The sequence below is a fragment of the Lolium rigidum genome, chromosome 3, assembly GCF_022539505.1.
Source record: "Lolium rigidum isolate FL_2022 chromosome 3, APGP_CSIRO_Lrig_0.1, whole genome shotgun sequence".
NCBI lineage: Eukaryota > Viridiplantae > Streptophyta > Magnoliopsida > Poales > Poaceae > Lolium > Lolium rigidum.
In genome coordinates this window covers 24,308,019-24,323,471 of record NC_061510.1, presented here as the reverse complement: position 1 = coordinate 24,323,471, position 15,453 = coordinate 24,308,019, and positions in this window count along the sequence as shown.

Here is a 15,453-nt window from a genome sequence, read left to right as displayed (position 1 = left end):
CCCAGAATTATCAGATTGGCATAGAAATCTACTTCATGTATTCTAATGGGTACATTTTTCCAAAATTTTCTGGCTTTAGTGGTTGATCCGGGGATTTGAACTATCATAACATGTTTCAAACTGATAGGTTGAATTTTACTTGTTGATGCAAAGTCTTCGGTGACAAAAGAATGAGATGCTCCGGAATCAAACAACACTCGGCGTGTACCGAGTTGACAGGAAACATACCCAAGCACAACATCTGGTGCTTCCTGGGCTTCTTCGGCGTTCATGTGGAAGAGACGGCCGTTGCGGTTATTGGGGTTGTTGGGGGCAAACTTCTTGCCGGTGGAGACGCGGCGTTGCTGCTGAGCAGGTGCAGCAGTGTTGCCGGCGAGCTTGGCGAGTTTCTTGGGGCACTCGTTGGAGTAGTGTCCCACTACACCACACTCATAGCAAGTGATGGTGGTCTTGTCCTTGGTTGCGGCGGGGATGGCGTTGCTCCCAGTCCTTGGGGCGGTGTTGGTGTTGTTGTTGTTGGGGTTGGGGGCTCGCATTGGGGCGCGGTTGAAGTTGTTGGTGTTGTTCTGGTAGTTGTGGTTGTTGTTGGGATGGCCTCCTGGCCTGGGGTTTCCTCCACTCCGATTCTGAAAACCGGGGCGTGAAGTCTGCATCTGTGGCTTGTTGTTTCTGGGGGCAAAACCTCCGCTTGAGCTGGGACGATACTTTGGAGTATTGCTGGGCCCACTCTGGTGTATCATGCGGCGTTTGCGGTTCTCATTGGCTTGGTTCAACTTGCCTTCCATCTGAATGGCGGAGTCCACTAAGGCTTCAAGGTCAGCGAAGGGGATGTTGACGAGGACAGTCTGCATCTCATCATGCAGTCCGTTCAGGAATCTCTCCTGCCTCTTCTCAGTAGTGTCGGTCTCGTCAGGGGCATACCTTGACAGTGTAAGAAACCTATCGCGGTATTCTACCACCGTCATCCTTCCTTGCTTGAGTTCGCGGAACTCATCCCGCATCTTCTTGATAAGACCCGGGGGCACATGGTACTTGCTGAACTTGAGCTTGAAATCTGCCCAAGTCATGACTTGACCTCCGTTCATGGCACGGGTGCTAGTCCACCAGGCTCGGGCTGGTCCGGCAAGGTAGTGGGTTGCAAACAGGACCTTCTCATTGGCTTCTACTCCGGCGACTTCCAAGTTGTTCTCCATAGTCTGGATCCAGTTGTCGGCATCAAGGGGTTCTTCAGTCTTGCTAAACACTGGAGGGTTGGTGTTCTGGAAGTTCTTGAGCTTTGATTCGGGGTGATCATGATTCCCATGGCCTTGGTTAGCAAGGTTTTGCAGTGCGGCGATGTTGGCTTGACGTTCAGCTCTTTCAGTCTCCTTATCAGCTAGCAAGGTTTGCAGCAGTTGTATCATGGTGTCATTGTTGTTGCGATTGGGAGGGGCCATCTGAATATACAGAAGATTATAAGATAAGAGGGAAATTTCTATGGTTTATTTTGAGTGAGTTCAAAACTTGTAAAACTTGAATGCTTTTGATGACAAACACAAACATTCATTCCTTCATTCAACATAACATATTACAACTAACATACCAACACTTCCCATGGTTTTAAGAACCATTCTCATGCTACGATACAAGGGACGGTGATAAAACTCACACCTACATCAGTGATCAAGTGCAACTACCCTCATCCTCAACGTCGATAGGAACGACGTCGTCAGGTCCTGGCTCCAGGAACGCGTAGTCTTCCTCCTCGGTGAACTCGTCCTCCTCAAAGTCGTCATCGTCACTCAGGAAGGCGTCTCCTCCCTGAATATCGATACCGGCCTCTTCTTCCTCCATCTCTCTCAGCTGATCCTCCTGGGCCTTGACAGTGGCCTCTAGTGATGCTATCTGGGCGCGAAGGCGCACAATAGTAGCATCCCTCTTGGCACGCTGTAGGCGAAGCTTGTTGCGGTCCTTGGACAGCATCTTGATAGCATCGCCATGAGTGGCCAGTGCAAGGTGAGTCTGGTTCGCGTACGCACGGGCGTTGTCCGCATCCCCGCCGAGTGTGATACAGCATGAAATCCAGGTGCTCAGCGTGGTGCCTCAACTCAGGGTGAGACTGCAGAGCCATGGGCACTCCTGCGGCATCACGCTTCACAAGGTGAACGAAGCGAGACGCAAGTAGGCGCACCGCGTTCTATCCACAGAGGCGCGCAAGTGCCTCCTGAAGGCCATGTGCGAGTCCATCGAGCCAGTTGCTCTCACGGAAGGAGAAAAGGATTCTCTCCGAGGTGGGAGACTCCATGTTTCCCCTCAGATCTGCGGTGATGATCCACTGCAACTCGCCGCCGGGCTGATCATTCACCTGGATCCCGTGAAACTCGGGTGGAGGCGTCCCGTAAAGTTCGAGACAGCGGTGAGGTCGTGCTCGAAGATCAAACTCCCTCCGTTACCAAGTTGATAAAACTTGGCGTTGATGGGTGCATTCGGCTCCATCTGAAAGCGAATTGGGAGAGTAAGTTAGAGAGTGAACAAGTGTGGCAAAATTTTAAGTAGATACAATAAGAAAGAGCATGATTCATCAAATTTCGAAAAAGCTTCCAAGACAAGAGTATGAGTAACTTTTCTTAAATATTCTCTTCATTTTGATTTCAAAGTTAGGTTTTATGAACGCCCATTCTAACTAAGGTTTTCTAAGATCAAACAATGGCTCTGATACCAACTTGTCAACACCCGGATTTTTAAGTCCGGATGCCTATTATGTCATTCATCGCAATCCCAGGATAATGTTGTTGCGAGGCATAATAGTCGAATATCATAGTCATCATTTATTACAAACCATATTGTCTTACAACTTGAATCACATGATCCATATTACACAAATAGTTGATCTATCGATCAACGAACAAACATAAATTCATAGCGGAAGCGTAAAGATAAAGGGACTCTCTAGTCCACAGGCCAACGCTTGACGTCGTAAAACTCCTAGTTGTCGTAGGCGTCCCGCCGATCATCTCCTTGGTAGTTCTGTTCATCTTCATACTCTGGCCATTTGAATAGCGAGGGACAAAGCCGTAAGTACTTTAAGTACTTGCAAACTAACACTAAAGTAAGTGCTAACTATTTGAGTAAGGGTGCTAAGCTCTAGTTTAATTTGCATAAGCCACATTTTAGTTCACAAGTATTTGATCATGTGCTAACTAACTCAAGTGGGAACATTAGTGTCATTCCCACAACCTTTGTTGTAATTCAACAAGTCACCAAGTCACCATTCATTTCATCAAAGTTTTCAAAAATCTGACACTGGAAACTGTATGGCCTTTCCAACCGTCCGTAACCGTGGACATGGCTATTCGAATAGATTTACACTCTGCAGAGGTTGCACACTTGTGCCACAACATTTGATTTCATCCGTCGGGGTTACCCCGAATCATCGTAACACAGTACGCGGATCATCAACCATAACCTTTCACTTACAAACTCTAGTATGAGCACCTCTCCCCATGAGCTTGGCCTCCCAAAGGAAAACCAACCGTTAACCCGGGAACCGCACAGGGCTTGGCCGTACAATTCACCTCAATTCACATCATTTCTCAACCATGGAGGCAGCCTCAGGCATAACCCCTATGATGTGTGTTCGGAGGGAACCCATACTAAAATGTATAAACTTCCAGCTAAGCCCTACCCATAATCAGGTATTGTGGGGGTACTCAAAATTGGAAAGGTATCGCATTCAAACCAATATCAGGTTTATATCAAAAATCACTATCTTCTCTTGTTCACATTCAACTTCAAATCATTCAATGGAATGTTTCATCATTCCAAGGTTTCAAATTCAACAAGTCATATGTTCCCATCTAGAGTAGTCAAGTTTTAGTATTTTAGCACTAGCACTAATCATGAGGGGTGCTACATTGCTTTGCTATCTTTGAGACTACCTTTGCTACTCTAGTAATCTTATTCACCTAGACCAAGTTAAGTCAACTCTTTGAAATCAACAAGTAAAACTTGTATGGTATAAACTTAGGATAGGCTTGTGTTAAGAAAGATAAGAATCATGGTGCCTTACCCCAAAGAGGCTTTGCACTTTGCAAGAGTATTAGCTTGCCTTGGTAGTTCTCAAGGTTCTCTTCTTCCTCCTCTTGGTAGAATCCTTCTTCCTCTTGGTATTCTCCGAGGCTAGCGTCTAAATTTGAATACGAGGTATAATCACTCAACAAGCTCAAGAGCTATACTAAACACATCATTACTTCACACAAACTATGCTAAGCTCACACATAACATAATTAGGTGCATTGATTTTATTTATTAAAGAAAAGTAATTTCCTCTCATCAAATGTGTAATTAATAATTTCCATTTAGTTCTTGAGGAAAATAATTTCCTCTCATTAAATCTTCTTAAGATTTAATTTCTCAAATAATCATACATGAATTCATATTGACCTAAGTCAACCATTCATTATCATCATTTGAGAAAATGATTTAAATGAGATAAATCACCTCATACCATTTAATAATTCCACAAATGATTTAAATCTCCAAGTATTTCATCTAAGAGTGTTTGAACCAGGGGTCCAAACATCACATGAATTCACTTGGGACAAGATTTAAATGAAGTAAAATACTTCGTATGATTTAATTAATAGTTTTGGACAATATTCCTTAACTAAACTAGCCATATTGTCCATTAATTAAACTAGGGCATGATCATGCAAAGTGACCACACTATTTTCTTGCAGAAACAATTAGTGTAAGTCAATTGTGAGCTATAGGAGTTGGAATTAATTAAATATCTATTTTGGTTGATTTTTAATAATTATTTGAATATGAAAAAGTCCCTGCCTTCTTCTTTTTATCATTTTATTTCCACAACAGATCTCGAGGTGAGACCAGTGGCATGTTGTAGATCTTTTTAATAGCTTTCCAATAATATAAAGTTTGTCAAATTTGGCCAAGCCAAACAGATTCTATGAATTTTCAAAGTTGGGGTCCAGTATTGAATTTGAATGGAATTTATTAAACGAGATTTGAACTAAAAAGGCCGGCGGGAAACACAGTTGGGCCTAATTGGATTAAAACGGCCCAAGGCCAGCCCACCACGCATCCACGCACGCGTGGGCTGCCTGACAGGGGCTCCACCCGTCGCCGCTCATAACGCCCGAAGCGGTATGAGCTAACGTGGGGCGTTGGATTAGAACGCAGATCAACCCGTGCTCGTTCGTCATCGTCGACGGCGAGAGAGAAGCTCGCCGGCGACTCGGGTAGGGGGTCGGAGGGCTCACCGTGGCTCCGAGCCTAGGGTTGGCAGTGGGCGCGAGGAAGATGTCGACGACGGTGATGCTCCCGGTACCGGCGGCGGCTCCGTGGGCGGCTCCAATCGACGGCGGCGACCTCCGTGTACCGGCGGCTCCGATCGTCCAATTGGGCTTGCTCCGCAGTCAATCGAGGTGGCTAACGGTGCGTTGAGAAGCGGTGGTGAGAGGTGGTCATGGTGGTGTGCTCCGATCGTCGAGGGAGGCCTCCTTTTATAGGCGCGTGGGGGTGCCGTGGGTGCTGCGGCAAGTCGACAAGGGCGCGGCCGCTCCGGTGGGCTAGAGGGCTAGGCGACGACGCGGTGGTGTTCACCACGTCACGGCGACTCGGTGACCGTCAACGACGCGGTAGGGTAGGGTGTACGTTGGTCGCGCGCGCGTGTACTGACGCGGCCGCGGCGGGCGGGCGTGTCCTCTCCGGCGACCGTGGGCGCTAAGGCATGACGGCAGCTTGTCCGGCGAGTTCCGCGTGGCGAGGAGGGTACCAGGGCGCGCGGAGGTGGTCGGGGTACGGCGAACGCCACGTGGCCGTGTCGCGCGCGTCCGTGCACGGTGACATCGCCATGCCGCTCGCGTCGTACCTGGGGCGTACTGGGCGCGGCCGTTGCGGGTCATGGCGTCGTCCTCCCGTTCAACGGCGAGTACGGGCGAATCCAGGAGATCGTGGGCGACGCGTTTGGCAAGGTGGTGAGGGTTGGAGAGGCAGGGAGAGAGGGGTGGTGTGTCGAGGTGGAACGGGACCGGCATGGCCATGGCCAGCCATGTTCTGGTCGTGTCCATGGCGAGTTCTTGCATGGGATAGGTAGGGTGGGGTCCAGGGGTCAAGGCTAGGTCAAGTGGTGAGCAATTGGTGGCCTGGTTTGATCACATTTTGAAAATTGGGAATCTTGCATATGTTTCAAAGTCCTCTCTTTGCTTGCTTCTAGCTTTTGATCCAAGATGAATTTGGTATGGTGATCTTTACAAAAGTTGTTCACCTTGTTGTATACTTGGATGACATGCAAAGATTTGAATTTGTTTAGTTTAGAATTCTTGAAATAGAGAGGCTCAAAGTGGTGACCAGAATGTAATTGTCAAAAGTGACCATTATTCCATGTGATCATAATTTGATTTTTGGATTTGATTTAAATGGTGTTTCTTTGATTCCCAAAGTTGTAATAACTTTTTAATATCATATTACAAATAATGGTGAGGATCAAATAGGTCTAGGGTCAAAATTTGCAAAAAAGGGCATAGGCCATATGTTAGGGTTTTTAGGGTTTTATTCCTATTTGATTTCTTTCTCTTTTTGATTTATTTGATTGGTGATCTTCACTTGATCACTTTAGGGTTTTAGAGTTCATCACATAAACAATAAAACAATCATCATGGTATATCACTCAAAATGCACAAGTCCTATGCAGGGCACTATATGCAATTTAAAAGTTTTTGTTGGTTCTCAAATTTGGATCTCTGGAATTCTTCTTCTTCCTTTTATTGAAATTTGGGATGTTACAATTTTATCCAAAAGATGCAAAATGGCCTAGGAACAATCGCAAGTGGTACAACTGCCTGAGGATTTGCTCCTTCCTTTTGACAACATGTTGAATGTGATGAGACTAGCAAAAACAAATCACAACTTGCTCTGAAGAAACAAAGAAAACTTGGGGTTATGTGCAACCAATTAGGCATAGTGGCAGAATTGACACGTCCGTGAATATTATTCAGAAGGCTAAGGAATATAAGAAGAAGTCTAACCTCGAGATTCCAGCCATAAAAACATGATATATATATGTAATGCATTCTAATACCTTCCATGTTTTAAATATTATTGATTCAGATGATATGTCTAAAGATGTGCGTGTTAGACTTGACAATAGCTGTTTATCTTAAGTTGGTTCTGTTACTAGAGTGGATTCCGATACTGTAGTTGTCAGTGTGCATTTTGTTCCTCCTGTAGAAGTAGAATTAGTTTCTCCCTAGTCCCTAGATAGATCTCATAATGTGGATGATCTCGAGGGAGTATCTCAGTAAGATGTTTAGATGAAGTGTGTCTTCTGGAATAACAGAAGCATTAGTGCCTCTAGGAGGCATTAATGTATCAATGATTCAATCATTCTTATGCTCTCTAACTATGTAGGGTTCCAAGAAACAAAGATTTTTCCTAATTCTTTCCTTAAAAACTTATTGGGTAGTAGGAATTTTGTGTGGTGTTTCCTCCCTGCAGTTGGCATAGCAGGAGGGATCCTAGCTAGTAGGAGTGATTTTTGATCTTTTTTATATTATTATTCGGGATTTTTTTTTGTTAGTGTTGTTGTTAGGAATAAAGTTCTAGATGTCATCCTTAGAATTACTACTAAGTATGGATCTCCTTATGAGTAAGGCAACCAAGCCTTGATTTCAGAATTACATGAACTTTTCCTTGATTGGGATGGTCCGTCCATTATTGGGTGAGATTTTATCTCACTTAGATCTCAAAGTGATAAGAGTAATGGTATGGTAGATTTTAGAAGAGTATGTAGGTTTAATGCTTAGATGCAAATGTGGTCCTTGATTGTGACTGGGCTTGTATGTAGAGTGTCTACTTGGACTAACAACTAGGCTAATAGTATTATGAGTAAGATAGATATAATTTTCTGTTCTAGAAAACTTTAGTCCTTATTTCCTTTAGCTAGTGCTTGGGCTTTACCTAGTGTGGGCAATGACCACACAACCATTATCTGACTCTAGGGTTGGGAAAGCTCCCCAAAAGTGTAGTTTTAAGTTTGAAAAATGGTGGTTAACTATACTAGAATTTAAAGATATTTGTTGCAAAAGCTTAGTCCTTACGAAGAAATGATGACAATGTTTTGGACTGGTAGAAAAGGTAGCTCAGATATTTTAGAAAACGTGGTAAGGGTTGGAGTGCCAATCTAGAAGCAAACATTAGAAAGCATAAAAAATACCTCATGGAAGAATATGATGTCTTAGATGTTAAATCTGAAAATCTTTCTCTTTCTGATGTATAGAGGAAAACAGTAATACTATTTGGATAATAGTGGTGATAAAAAAAGCTAAACAAAGATAGAGATCTAGTAGAGGGGGATAGAAACACAACATAGTTTCATGTTGTGGCCAACCAGATGAGAAGGGGAAAAAAGCTAATTCATGTGTTAGATGAGTCTGCAACTAACACCAATTACATGCATAAAATTGTTACTAATTTCCAAAAAGACATTTTTAGATGGGAGGCTAGACCTGATGTCAGATTAGTAGATTTTGTTTTGCTCCAAGTGAAAAAAGTTACTAAGAAAAAATGCTATGTTAAAGAGTAGATTTACTAAAGGAGAAATTAGGGAGTCCGTCTTTGGGTTCTATGATGATGGTGTACCAGGGTGTGATGGACTTTCCTTCATGTTTTACCAACATTTCAAGGATGTTGTTAAAAAATATTTGTTTGAAATGTTTGATAGTGTTTTGGTGTAATTTAGATCTATATAGGATCAATTTTTTCATGACCACCACTATTCCTAAAGAACATGATGCTTGGTATATAAGAAAATTTACACCCATTAGTTTGATTAACTTTAGTTTTAAATATTCTCCAAAGTTCTTACTAATAGGTTTGCTATAATAATTGACATGTTGATTGGTTACTACCAATATGCCATTATTAGGGGAAGATTCATTTGGGAAGTGTTGTTACAACACATGAGATCATTCATGGAATTCATAAAAGGAAATATGAAGGTTTAGTTTCAAAAACATACTATGAGATGGCATATGATAAAATTCAATTATATTTCCTATTTGAAGTTCTAAAAATTAGGGGATTTGGGCCGAAAATAATTGCCTTGTTCAAACAGATTATCGTAGGAGATTCTATTGTTGTGAAAGTTAACGATATAGAGGGAGATGTTTTTTCTAACTATCAAGGGCCTGGGACAATGTGAACATTTTGCATCTTTTCTCTTTAATGTAGTTGTTGATGTGTTCTCTAGAATGCTTATTAGAGGTTCTGATACTAGCCTAATTAGAGCTTTGTGTTTCGAGTTTATCCCAACTGGGGTGATTAGTCTGCGGTATGTAGATGGTACTTTGTTGTTCCTAGAGAAAAAAATAGAGTTTCCATTTATTTAAAATAAATTCTGACTTACTTTGAGAAACTGTCATGAATGGGAATTATTTATCACAAGAGTGACTTGATCGCTCATAACTCTCCGTTGTTGTCTTGGGTTATGAGATATCATTAATTAATGCAGAGGGCAGCCATGGGAAGAAAATTGCTGATGTTAAGTACAATACTAACACTACGAAAAAACACCCCTTACCCGGCGGAATTTTGGACGACACAACCAAAACATACATGCAAAGGTTTTTTTGTCGGCGGAATTTTGAGAAGGCTGTAAATATGAAACTAATATTGCGTTTCTTTGAAGAATTGTCAGGATTGAAAATTAACTTTCACAAGAGTGAGATTTTCTGTTTTGGTAAGGCCAAAGAGGAAGAGGAGCAGTATAAATAACTATTTGGTTGTGAATCTGGTTCTTTGCCTTTCAGATATTTGGGTATCCCGGTCCATTATAGAAAGTTAAAAAACTCTGAATGGAATCATGTGGAAGGTAGATTTGAGAGAAAACTAGGGTGTTGGGCTAGAAAATTGTTATCATACGGGGATCGCCTTGTATTGATTAACTGTGTTCTTACTAGTTTACCGATGTTTATGCTATTCTTCTTTGATTTACCTAGAGGGGTAAGGAAGAGATTAGATTTTTTCTGATCACGTTTCTTTTGGAAATGTGAGGAAAATAAAAAAAATAGGTTAATTAAGTGGAACCTGATTTGTAGACCTAAGGACCAAGGTGGTCTTGGAATTGAAGTCCTATAAATTAAAAATTCTTGCCTACTTAGTAAATGGTTATTTAAACTTCTTTCTGAAGAAGTGTTATGGCAACAACTATTAAAAAACAAGTACCTTTCGCAGAAAACCTTGGCTGAAGTTGAAAGTAAGCCTATTGATTCATCCTTCTGGAAAGGACTAATGAAAGTTAAAGGAGGTTTTTTTAGTAGAGGAAAATTTGAGGTAGGCTCCGGAGAAGGAGTGCGTTTTTGGGAAGATAGATGGTTAGGTGATCAGACCCTTGCATCTCAGTATCCCCAGCTATATAACATAGTCAATCGTAAGTATGATACGGTGGCAAATGTTATGACTTCAACTCTGTTAAATATTGGTTTTCGGAGAAGGCTGATTGGTGATAAATGGGATCAATGGGTACACCTATGCCAAAGATTAATGGATATAAATTTAAATGATGATCAAGATAAGTTTGTTTGGGACCTGATACGTCTCCAACGTATCTATAATTTCTTATGTTCCATGCTAGTTTTATGACAATACCTACATGTTCTATTCATACTTTATATTGTTTTGGTGCATTTTCCGGAACTAACCTATTAACAAGATGCCGAAGCGCCAGTTCATGTTTTCTGCTGTTTTTGGTTTCAGAAATCCTACACAGGAAATATTCTCGGAATTGGACGAAACAAAAGGCCACGTTCCTATTTTTCCAGGGGCTTCACGGAGTCCGAAGGAGAGACGAAGGGGGCCGCGAGGAGCCCACACCCTAGGGGGCGCGGGCCACCCCTTGGCCGCGCCGCCGGTGGGGACCCCACCTCGGGACTCCACCGACATCGCCCCTTCGCCTATATATGCTCCCAGATGTGAAAACCCTAAAACGCCCGACGATATTCCACGAAGAGTTCCGTAGCCGCCGCCATCGCGAAGACAAGTTTCGGGGGACAGAAGTCTCTGTTCCGGCACGCCACCGGGACGGGGAATTGCCCCCGGAGTCATCTCCATCGACACCACCGCCATCTTCATCGCCGTTGCTGTCTCCCATGATGAGGAGGGAGTAGTTCTCCCCCGAGGCTGAGGGCTCTACCGGTAGCTATGTGGTTCATCTCTCTCTCCCATGGTGTGATCTTTGTGAATATGTAGATGTTACTCTTGTCTATTATGCACTCTAGAGGTTACTTTAATATGAACTCCGGATGTTGTGGAGCTTGTTTACTCCGGCTTGAGGGAGCTCTTGTAGCCCTACACAATGAATGGTGTTTGTTATCCAACAAGAGAGTGTTTGAGAGTAGTACTTATTTGTTCATCTATGTGATCATAGGCTTTGCAATCTAGATGTCATATGCTATTCAAGTGTTTTATTATCCGAACTTTGGAGTTACTCGTGACCTCGGTGTAATGGTGACGAGTGTGTGCGCCGTGTGTAACTCCCTTATGAATTGTGGTGTGTTAGTACCTCCTATGAATGCTCACGGTGACGAGTGTGGGGTGTTTATTAGTACTTGGGAATACGCCTTTGAGGTGTGCTTTTGCACACTTGCCCAATGAATTTGAGTTCTTTATCCAACAGGAGAGTAGTATGATGAAGTGCTTATATTTATATTCAATTATGATTGCAATGTTGAGAGTGTCCACTAGTGAAAGTAGGATCCCTAGGCCTTGTTTCCAAATACTGCAAACATCGCTTATTTACTGTTTTACTCGCATCTTTACTTCCTGCAATATTTACTTCAGATCGCAATTACCGTTTACCACCATCTATACCACCTGCGTTTTAATATCTCTTCGCCGAACTAGTGCACCTATACATCTGACAAGTGTATTAGGTGTGTTGGGGACACAAGAGACTTCTTGTATCTTAATTGCAGGGTTGGTTGAGAGGGATATCTCTGACCTCTACCTCCCTGAGTTCGATAAACCTTGGGTGATCCACTGAAGGGAAACTTGCTGCTGTTCTACAAACCTCTGCTCTTGGAGGCCCAACACTGTCTACAAGAATAGAAGCGTGTGTAGACATCAGGACCTAACATCTTCAGGGAAATTCACTGTTAAATCTATGTATGGTGACATGTTAAATGGGCATACAACATATCTTCGTAAATATCTTTGGAAAATAAAAATCCCACTAAAAAATAAAAAATATGTGGTTCCTCAGTAAGAAAGTCCTCTTGACCCGCGATAATCTAGCAAAAAGAATTGGAATGGAAATACGAAATGCTCTTTCTGTGATGCTGAGGAATCAGTTAAACATTTGTTTATTTCCTGTCCCTTTGCTAGGCTTATTTGGCGGGTGGTTTTTGCTGCATATAATATTCCACCTCCATCCAATGTCACAAATATGTTTGGGAATTGGCTTAATGGAACTAATAAAACTGATAAAGCTAGGATTCGCATTGGTGTTTCGGCTTTATGTTGGTCAATTTGGAATTGCAGAAATGATATTGTTTTTAATAGAAAGGACTCTACTAATTTCTTGCATGTTATCCACACTATGGTTCACTGGATCCAGCTTTGGTGTCTCTTGCTCCCGGAGGACCAGTGGGAGTGCATGGTTTCTGGATGCAACCGCCTTTGAATGGTTGCCCAGGATATTTTCTACCAGGCTACTTGGCGGCCTATTAAGAGATTACATGATGCCTAGTTTGCTTAGCAATTTTCTCTTTTTTTGGTGGTTGATTTTTGTATCGACCCTCGTTGATCCCTGAATTGTAAACTTTGAATATTCAGTTTATTAATAAAATGTTGTGTGCATCAACCGATGCAGAGGCCGGGGCTCACCCCATTTCGAAAAAAAATCAAGGCCAATGCCCACTTTTGCATCGTGATCTAGTCGATACCGGCACAAAATTGTGTCGTGGTAGGTGTCATACAAGAGCGGCACTCTTTTGTGTCGTACTACGCGGAAGGAGGCATTAATTATTACACCGTCCATTAAAACCATCATTATTTGTGGGTCACACGCATGAGAAAGGTCAATCAGACCCTGCTGACTAGTTAGGACTTTCTTATTGACTACTTGATGCATGTAAAATGCATACATGAACTTTGTAATTTATTGACACATATTTCCACATATTTGCAACATATATAATGTTATATACATGTTTATATTGATTTTTTGGGATTTACCAATGGTCCTATTTATTTGGGTTATAACTCTACAAAATAGGAAAACCTTTTTTTGTGTATTTGTTTTTTTACTTTCAGTGATCTAAACAGAGTCAAATTGAGCTAGAATTTTGGAGACCTCAATATTTCATCAGGAGAAGCACCTGCAGCGCTTGGACCTCACAAGAAGGGCCGGGGATGCCAAAAGAGGGCAGGTGGCGCGCCCAGTAAGGGTGGGCGTGCCACCTAGATCTTTTGCTCCTGGGCCATCCGTTTCGTCTGATTCTTTCGCCCACCGACTTTGTTTGACCTAAAAAATCCTATATATACGACCTCCAGGGTTTCCTCGAGGAGAGCGCCATAGAAACACCAAAACAACAAAACAGAGGCTAAACCAACAGAGATTGGAGGGGGAAAACTCCACCGGAGCTGCTGCCTGAGGGATCTCCACCTTCTCCAACGTTTTCTACATCATCACCATGATGAAGGGGGGTAGTACACCTCAGGACTATGGGTTTGTGGCAGTAGCTTGATATATTTCTCTCTTGTTCTTCATAGATCTATGTACCATATGAGCTGCCCAACATGATTATGGTCATATATGCAATTCTTGTATGGTGGATCTTTATTCTATGATATTAATATATGAGAATGGAATCTATTATGTGTAAGATTTATTGATACATGCATATGATGTACCCCGTTCTTAAGTGATTGTTCTGATCCAACTTATATGCAAGAACATGTGTGGGGATGTGTAGTAGATGGAGTAGCATGGTTGTAGACTTGTAGTGATTGAATAGTGACAACAAATTCATGATTTATCATAGTTTTTTACATTTTCCTTTGCTGCCTCACTAGGGATAAAGTGAATGCATGTACTATGTTTATCATGTGACAATTGTGATAATCTTGTTTGCTCAAGGTAGCATATTTTATATTCAAACATCATGTCAAAATACTTGAGGCTATGCTCTGTTAATTATTAACACATGATTGCTTGGAGTTTTCTCTTTCTTGTGGACTATAAGAGAGATCTGTTTCATCATCTCTATGTTAGGACGTGATGCCCATATGAATGCTTATCAAACACATATTGAACTTCCACTAAAACTTAAAAAGATAGTAGACAAGTGAATCCATGAACCCTTGTCTAGTTTTAGTAAGAAGAAACACATTTCCAACACTTTTATCATAGTTTATATTTGCTGCAATTATTTAATCCGAAAATAAAAAATACTTTCTTTACTTAAACACACATAAAACCCAAAAACAATTATCCCTCTACTATTTTTTTATCTAGTTTACTTAGTTTATTTACCTTACTTTACTTTTAGATTCTCCTTTTCTACAATTACTAATACGAAACCTTGTGCTTGACAACAACACGGTGGAGTTGGGGACACAAGGCAAAACTTTGCTTTACATGATTATTGGAAGAGGAGAAAGAGAAGATAACTCTAAGCCAATTCCCCGAGAGTTCGATATAAACCCTCGAGTCACCCTTGTGGGAAAAAAACTATGCTTGATACGATAGTGTACGCTTGGAGTCCCAACGAATTGACGATAAACGAGAGCATCACCTCACTACTGTGGCCCACCATCTCCGGGCCTTGCTTTGTATCTCGCTCCGCACTCAGCAATCTTCCTCAAGCAACGACACCGACATAGGAGACTATTGATGCAACCGGAGGAGACTATTTAAGAAAATAATCTAGACAACTATAAATTGAATAGATTGGAGAGCAACGTCATAACCCTCCCTCCGAGGGCGACGGGGCGCTCCTGCTGCCGGTCGCCACAACCCTCCTCCGCTCCTCTCCCTCTGCCGCGCCGACAGGGGTCGTCGGGCGAAGCCCGAGCGTCGCCGGCGGTTCTTCCTCACCCGCGTCACAGAGGATGGGTCGGGGCCCTTCTTCCTCCATGTCGGTGGGGCACCTTGGGTGGATCTGGTCCGGTGCGGCTTCCCGTGATGGCCGCAACGTGCGCCGGCGGCAACTCGTCCATGGCTCTGGTCGACCCATCTCAGATGGGATCGACCGGGCCTATGGGTTCGAGTGGGCTAGGGCTTGTCCGTGGAAGAGCTTCCTGATGGTGGCGGTGGTGGTTTCCTCCAACGGCCGGTTATGCTGGTGGCAGAGGTGCAGGGTGGGACACCGATTGGGTGAAAACCTAGGTTGCTTCTCCTTGCCCTTTCCGTGATCCCATCTGTCGCCAGTGGAGGGCCGGCTGACTGCAGGG